This window comes from Lagenorhynchus albirostris, chromosome 13 (assembly GCF_949774975.1).
Source record: "Lagenorhynchus albirostris chromosome 13, mLagAlb1.1, whole genome shotgun sequence".
Taxonomy (NCBI): Eukaryota; Metazoa; Chordata; class Mammalia; order Artiodactyla; family Delphinidae; genus Lagenorhynchus; species Lagenorhynchus albirostris.
In genome coordinates, this window is record NC_083107.1 from 68,581,115 (window position 1) to 68,589,596 (window position 8,482).

General features: G+C 41.8%; 2 non-coding genes across 2 annotated transcripts; both read right to left on the bottom strand.

Moving 5' to 3' along the window:
• Nucleotides 1-123: 123 nt before the first annotated feature.
• TRNAA-AGC (transfer RNA alanine (anticodon AGC)) lies at nt 124-196 on the bottom strand. Its single transcript has one exon. It is a non-coding gene; the product is annotated as a tRNA-Ala (tRNA).
• Nucleotides 197-548: 352 nt separating this feature from the next.
• Nucleotides 549-638, bottom strand: TRNAY-GUA (transfer RNA tyrosine (anticodon GUA)). Its single transcript is given in 2 exon segments — nt 549-584; nt 602-638. It is a non-coding gene; the product is annotated as a tRNA-Tyr (tRNA).
• Nucleotides 639-8,482: the final 7,844 nt, after the last annotated feature.

An 8,482-nucleotide genomic window follows, 5' to 3' on the forward strand; every position in this document is an offset into this window, starting at 1 on the left:
AAAAGACGGTGTGTGAAGCTAACAATTGCCTACGGTACTGCTCTGTGTATTACAAAACACCCACCAGCTTCAGCCACTCTCTTGCGGTTCGGGGATCCTCCAGTGCCCGGGCCAAAAACCGAGTGGAGGATGCGGGCATCGATCCCGCTACCTCTCGCATGCTAAGCGAGCGCTCTACCATTTGAGCTAATCCCCCGGCCGCTTTTGGCTTCTTTCTTTTTGCCTTACAGGTTGTTCCGGGGTGTCCACTGACCAGTGATCCGACCGCAATTCAGAACATTCATTTAGCTTAGCACTCAAGTGCAGCGGGACCAGGGGCAAGATTTTTAAAAGCAGACATATAATAATTACACATAAGCAATAATAAGCCTCATTTAAAAGCACAGGTTAACATTCCTTTGCATGTAACCCCCAAGAGGGCGTACCCAATACCCTATTTACTGCATATATGTTTCACGGAACATCTGCAGTGCTTACGCAACTCACAGCCGGCTTCTAGGTAAGCTTTTCTCCTCTGAATGAGTGGAAGCTAAAAAGATCACACGAAGTCCTTCGAGCCGGAATCGAACCAGCGACCTAAGGATTGCCGTAGCTCGCTCCACTACAGTCCTCCGCTCTACCAACTGAGCTATCGAAGGCCCCGCTGTTGTAAGCAGCTGCCGTCGTTCCTCTAATACTTACCAAGACCTCACTCCAGGGTCTCAGTAATTTTAGGGTGGCCTGGCCCCCACCCTCTAAAGGAACTCCCCGGGGCCGAGCTCCTCCAGGGTGCACAGAACAGAGGAACTCGGAGACAGAAATGCGAGCAAAGGGCGCTGCCAAAGGACCCGCTTTCCAACCCTGGACGAAGGAAACACGGGCAATACAGTTTCCCTTCCGTTTCCTTGCTTTTTACAAAACGATACCGCCCCCCCGCCCCCACCAGCTGTGGTTTCTTACAGGACTGCGGACACTTCGAGACCTGGCCCACAACCCTGACTTATGGGCCGCATTTCTCCGGCCGGGCGGGTACGCACACGTGCTCTACAATCGCCCGGCGCCCGCTGGGTTTGCAAAGCCGACCGCTTACGTTCGCTATTTCCGCTCCTCGTTTCTCTCCGGTTTCTCCAAGGGCGTCAGTAAAATCCTACTGCTCTCCTGATGTGAAGGACATTCATTCAGTCAATTAACCCATGTTTGTCAGGATCTCTTCCTCCTAAGAGCAAGAAAGATACAAACCACCGAGCTGCTGGAGGCGAGCCTGGCGGCGCTGGAGCGGGCCACGCGGGATGCCCGGGATTAGTGATTGCGGACGGGGCCCTGAGCCGGGCGGGGAGTCGGGCCGCTAGCATTCACCCGGCTCCCGCCCCTGCCCGCCTCACACCTGCATCTCTCCTTCCAGGGGCCTGGCATGCCAGCCCACAATCCTTTGCCCACTAAAAGCTCCCGGGATTTTAAAACAAAGAAACAAACCTAAAACCCAACTCGTGTGTGAAGATTTGCTTCGCGGTGTGGCGGGGTGGGTGTGCGGAGAGACCTGGTCTCCATTGCCAGCTCTGCAACCGCCTGTGTTACCCCGAGTCACAATCGCCCGGGCAAATCCAGGTCGGGCGATGGTTTTAAGCCCCTTGCGGCTCCAACATTTTTGGGGTTCGCTCAGTCTGTTTTAAATCCGAAGTTTCTGTTGTCACTGAACGCAACACGGGGTTCACGCCTGTGCCCATCCACAAAGCAGGAGGTTAACATCTTCCCATTGATGCATTGGTTTAACTTCATTCTGCTGCTGCAAATGCTACCATTATGTCCTAGAACGTTAGTTTGGGGTAGTTTTCTTGGAACGGTGATTAGCGCTCTCACTGTCTTTCTTGTGGGGGGGGGGGGCTGGAAAGCAGAATATAATTACGTTGCTTGGGGTTTTTGTTTTGTTTTTGAGCGAAATTCACATAACATACAGCTAACTATTTTAAAGTATGAACAATTCAGTGGCATTTAGTACGTTCACAATGTTGTGCAAACCTCTCTCTAGTCTAAAATCTTCTTTTTTTAAAAATCACCTTGGAAGAACACCCTGTACCCTTAAAGTAATCACTCCCATCCATACTTCACCCAGCCCCTGGCAACGACTAATACGCTTTCGGTCTCTACGGATTTACCTATTCTGGAGATTGCATACAAAAGAAATCGTAAAATATGTGACTTTTTGTGTTAATTTCTTTCACTTATCATAATGTTTTGAGAGTCATTGAAATTGTAGCATGTATCTGTACTTGTCCCTTTTTATGGCTAAATAATATTCTATTCCTTTGTTGATTCTTCTGTTGATGGACCTTAGGGCTATTTCCACCTTTTGGTGTTTTTTTTTTAAAAAATAGATCTTCATTGGAGTATAATTGCTTCACAATACTGTGTTAGTTTCTGTTGCACAACAAAGCGAATCAGCCATATGCATACACATGTCCCCATATCCCCTCCCTTTTGAGCCTCCCTCCCATCCTCCCTATCCCACCCCTATAGGTCATCGCAAAGCACGGAGCTGATTTCCCTGTGCTATGCTGCTGCTTCCCACTAGCTATTTTACATTCGGTAGTGTATATATGTCGATGCTACTCTCACTTCGTCCCAGCTTCCCCCTCCCACCCCATGTCCTCAAGTCCATTTTCTATGTCTATGTCTTTATCCCTGCCCTGCAACTAGGTTCATCAGGACCTTTTTTTTTTTTAGATTCCATATATATGTGTTAGCATACGGTATTTGTTTTTCTCTTTGAGACTTACTTCACTCTGTATGACAAACTCTAGGTCCATTTATCTCACTACAAATAACTCAGTTTCGTTTCTTTTTATGGCTGAGTAATATGCCATTGTATATATGTGCCACATCTTCTTTATCCATTCATCTGTCGATGGACATTTAGGTTGGTTCTATGTCCTGGCTATTGTAAATAGTGCTGCAATGAACATTGTGGTACACGTCTCTTTTTGAATTATGGTTTTTTCAGGGTATATTCCCAGTAGTGGGATTGCTCGGTCAAATGGTAGTTCTATTTTTAGTTTTTTAAGGAACCTCCATACTGTTTTCCATAGTGATTGTATCAATTTATATTCCCACCAACAGTGTAGAAGCGCTCCCTTTTCACCACACCCTTTCCAGCATTTATTGTTTCTAGCTTTTTTGATAATGGCCATTCTGACCGGTGTAAGGTGATACATCATTGTAGTTTCGATTTTCATTTTTCTAATAATTAGTGATGTTGAGCATCTTTTCATGTGCCTCTTGGCCATCTGTATGTCTTCCTTGGTGAAATGTCTATTTAGGTCTTCTGCCCATTTTTTAACTGGATTGTTTGTTTTTTTGATACTGGCTCCATGAGCTGTTTGTATACTTTGGAGATTAATCCTTTGTCTGTTGTTTCATTTGCAAATATTTTCTCCCAATCTAAGAGTTGTCTTTTTGTCTTGTTTATGGTTTCCTTTGCTGTACAAAAGCTTTTAAGTTTAAATAAGTACCATTTGTTTATTTTTGTTTTTATTTCTCTTACTCTAGGAGGTGGGTCAAAAAAGATCTTGCAGTGTTTTATGCCAAAGAGTGTTTTTCCTTTGTTTTCCTCTAAGAGTTTTATAGCATCTGGTCTTACATTTAAGTCTTTAATCCATTTGGACTTTATTTTTTTGTATGGTGTTAGGTAGTGTTCTAATTTCATTCTTTTACATGTAGCTGTCCAGTTTTTCCAGCACCACTTATTGAAGAGGCTGCCTTTTCTCCATTGTATGTTCTTGCCTCCTTTGTTGTAAATTAGGTGCTCATGTGTGCGTGGGTTTATTTCTGGGCATTCTATGCTGTACCATTGATCTATATTTCTGTTTTTGTGCCTGTACCATACTGTCTTGATTACTGTAGCTTTGTCATACAGTTTGAAGTCGAGGAGCCTGATTTCTCCAACTCCATTTCTCTTTCTCAAGATTGCTTTGGCTATTCGGGGTCTTTTGTGTTTCCATACGAATTTTAAAATTTTTTGTTCTAATCCTGTGAAGAATTCCATTAGTAGTTTGATAGGGATTGCATTGAATCTGTAGATTGCTTTGGGTAGTATAGTCATTTTCACAATATTGACTCTTCCAATCCAAGAACATGGTATTTTTCTCCATCTCTTTATGTCATCTTTGATTTCTTTCATCAGTGTTTTATAATTTTCTGAGTACAAGTCTTTCGCCTCCTTAGGCAGGTTTATTCCTAGGTATTTTATTCTTTTTGTTGCAATGGTAAATGGGAGTGTTTCCTTCATTTCTCTTTCTAATTTTTTGTTGTTGGTGTATAGGAATGCCAGAGATTTCTGTGCATTAATTTTGTATCCTTCAACCTTACCAGATTCATTGATTAGTTCTAGTAGTTTTCTGGTGGCATCTTTAGGATTTTCTATGTATAGTATCATGTCATTGGCAAACAGTAACAGTTTTACTTCTTCTTTTCCAATTTGTATTCCTTTTATTTCTTTTTCTTCTCTGATTGCCGTGCCTAGGACTTCCAAAACTATGTTGAATAAGAGTGGCGAGAGGGCTTCCCTGGTGACGCAGTGGTTGAGGGTCTGCCTGCCAATGCAGGAGACATGGGTTCATGCCCCGGTCCAGGAAGATCCCACATGCTGCAGAGCGGCTGGGCCCGTGAGCCATGGCCTCTGAACCTGCGCATCCAGAGCCTGTGCTCTGCAATGGGAGAGGCCACAACAGTGAGAGGCCCATGTACGGCAAAAAAAAAAAAAAAAAAAAAAAAAAAGTGGCGAGAGTGGACACCCTTGTCTTGTTCCTGATCTTAGTGGAAATGCTTTCAGTTTTTCACCATTGAGTATGATGCTTGCTGTGGGTTTGCCATATATAGCCTTTATTATGTTGAGGTGGGCTCTCTCTATGCCAATTTTCTGGAGAGTTTTTATCATAAATGAGTCTTGAATTTTGTAAAAAGCTTTTTCTGCATCTGTTGAGATGATCATATGGCTTTTATTCCTTATTTGTTAATGTGGTGTATCACATAGATTGATTTGCATATACTGAAGAATCCTTGCATCCCTGGGATAAATTCCACTTGATCATGCTTTATGATCCTTTTAATGTGCTGTTGGATTCTGTTTGCTAGTATTTCATTCAGGATTTTTGCATCTATGTTCATCAGTGATATTGGTCTATAATTTTCTTTTTTCTGTATTATCTTTGTCTGGTTTTGGTATCAGGGTGATGGTGGCCTCATAGAATGAGTTTGGGCATGTTCCTTCCTCTGCAATTTTTTGGAAGAGTTTGGCAAGGATTGGTGTTAGCTCTTCTCTAAATGTTAGATAGAATTTGCCTGTGAGCCGTCTGGTCCTGGACTTTTGTTTGTTGGAAGATTTTTAATTATGGTTTCAATTTCATTACTTGTGATAGGTCTGTTTGCATTTTCTAATTCTTCCTGGTTCAGTCATGGAAAATTGTACCTTTCCAAGAATTTGTCCATTTCTTCGTGGTTGTCCATTTTATTGGCATATAGTTGTTTGTAGTGGTCTCTTATAATCCTTTGTATTTCTGTAGTGTCAGTTGTGATTTCTCCTTTTTCATTTCTAATTTTACTGATTTGTGTCCTCTTCCTTTTTTCCTTGGTGAGTCTAAGGATTTATCAATTTTGTTTATCTTCTCAAAGAACCAGCTTTTAGTTTTATTGATCTTTGCTATTGTTTTCTTGGTTTCTATTTCATTTATTTCTGCTCTGATCTTTATGATTTCTTTCCTTCTACTGACTTTGGGTTTTCTTTGTTCTTCTTTCTCTCCTTGTTTTCAGTGCAGGGTTTGATTGTTTATTTGAGATTTTTCTTGTTTCTTGAGGTGAGATTGTATTGCTATAGACTTCCCTCTTAGAACTTCTTTTGCTGCATCCCATAGGTTTTGGGTCGTCACGTTTTCATCATTTGTTTCTATGTATTTTTTAAATTTCTTCTTTGATTTCTTCAGTGATCTCTTCGTTATTTAGTAGCGCACTATTTAGCCTCCATGTATTTGTGTTTTTTACAGTTTTTTTTCCTGTAATTGATTTCCAATCTCATAGCATTATGGTCAGAAAAGATGCTTGATACAATTTCAATTTTCTTAAATTTTCCAGGGCTTGATTTGTGACCCAAGATGTGATCTATCCTGGAGAATGTTCCATGTGCACTTGAGAAGAAAGTGTATTCTGCCACTTTTGGGTGGAATGTTCTATAAATATCAGTTAGATCTATCTGTTCTATTATGTCATTTAAAGCTTGTGTTTTCTTATTTATTTTCATTTTGGATGACCTGTCCATTGGTGTAAGTGGGGTGTTAAAATCCCCTACTATTATTGTGTTACTGTCAATTTCTCCTTTCATGGTTGTTAGCATTTGCCTTATGTATTGAGGTGCTCCTATGTTGGGTGCATAAATATTTACAATTGTTATATCTTCTTCTTGGATTGTGTAGTGTCCCTCGTTATCTCTTGTAACAGTCTTTATTTTAAAGTCTATTTTATCTGATATGAGTATTGCTACTCCAGCTTTCTTTTGATTTCCATTTGCATGGAATATCCTTTACCATCCCTTCACTTTCAGTCTGTATGCGTCCCTAGGTCTGAAGTGGGTCTCTTGTAGACAGCAAATATATGGGTCTTGTTTTTGTATCCATTCAGCCAGTCTGTGTCTTTTGGTTGGAGCATTTAATCCATTTACATTCAAGGTTATTATTGATATGTATGTTCCTACTACCATTTTCTTAATTGTTTTGGGTTTGTTTTTGTGGGTCTTTCTCTTCTCTTGTGTTTCCCACTTAGAGAAATTTCTTTAGCATTTGTTGTAAAGCTAGTTTGGTGGTGCTGAGTTCTCTTAGATTTTGCTTGTCTGAAAAGCTTTTGACTTCTCCATCGAATCTGAATGAGATCCTTGTTGGGTAGAGTAATCTTAGTTGTGGGTTTTTCTCTTTCATCACTTTAAGTATATTCTGCCACTCCCCTCTAGCCTGCAGAATTTCTGCTGAAAAATCATCTGATAACCTTATGGGGATTCCTTTGTATGTTATTTTTTTGTTTTTCCCTTGCTGCTTTTAATATTTTTTCTTTGAATTTCATTTTTGTTAGTTTGATTAATATGTGTCTTGGTGTGTTTTTCCTAGGGTTTATCCTGTATGGGACTCTCTGTGTTTCCTGGACTTGGGTGACTATTTCCTTTCCCATGTTAGGGAAGTTTTCAACTATAATCTCTTCAAATATTTTCTCAGACCCTTTCTTTTTCTCTTCTTCTTCTGGGATCCCTATAATTCGAATGTTGGTGCATTTAGTGTTGTCCCAGAGGTCTCTGAGATCGTCTTCAATTCTTTTCATTCTTTTTTCTTTATTCTGCTCCTTGGCAGTTATTTCCACCATTTTGTCTTCCAGCTCACTTATCCATTCTTCTGCCTCAGTTATTGTTATTTGATTCCTTCTAGTGTATTTTTCATTTCAGTTATTGTGTTGCTCATCTCTGTTTGTTTATTCTTTAGTTCTTCTAAATCTTTGTTAAACATTTCTTGTATTTTCTCAATCCATGCCTCCATTCTATTTCCGAGATTCTGGATCATCTTTACTATCATTACTATGAATTCTTTTTCAGGTGGATTGCCTATTTCCTCTTCATTTATTTGGTCTTGTAGGTTTTTACCTTTCTCCTTCATCTGTGACATATTTTTTTGCCATCTCATTTTTTCTCTTTATGAGTGGGATTGTGTTCCTGTCTTACTGGTTGTTTGGCCTGAGGTTTCCAACACTGGAGTTGTAGGCTATTGGGTAGAGCTGGGTCTTGGTGCTGAGATGAGGAGCTCTGTGAGACCTCACTCCGATGAATATTCCCTGGGGTCTGAGGTTCTCTGTTAGTCCAGTGGTTTGGACTTAAGAGCTCCCACTGCAGGTGTTCGGCTGGACCCAGGGTTTGTGAACCAAGATCCCACAAGCTGCCTGGGGTGGCAAAAAAAAAAAAAAAAGAACAATAACAAAGTAAAAAATAAAATTAGACTAGAAGCTAACAGATATGTTAGGAAGAATATAAAAATAAAAATATAGATGACTCAACAACCAGAAGGTACATCAGTACACAATAGTAAAAAAGAGGAGGGAAAAAAAAAGGGGGGGAAAGCCTTAGCTGTGGAGGGCGGGGCCTAAGCAAGGGCGAGGTTTGGGTGGTGGGCGGGGCCAATGCTCAGGACCCGCAGGGCTGGGAAAGGCCCTGGGAGCTGTTGGGGGTGGGGCTTAGGCTCCAGGAACAGAAGGGGCCCAGGCGTGCCCCCCATCCCTGGTCCCAGAGGCTAGGGGACCTCACCTGGGAGCTCAGCAGGCTCCCCGGCCTAAGTGGGCCAGGCGATCGCCCTCTGCTCCTCTCCGGCTGCTCTCCGAGAGTCCCTCCCACCTGCTTCTCCTGATCTCCCCAGCCTCAGGGGCGCCAATCCTGTCTGGCCTCCACTTCACCTCCCCACTCCGTCCCCCTCCGTCCTACTGGTTCACT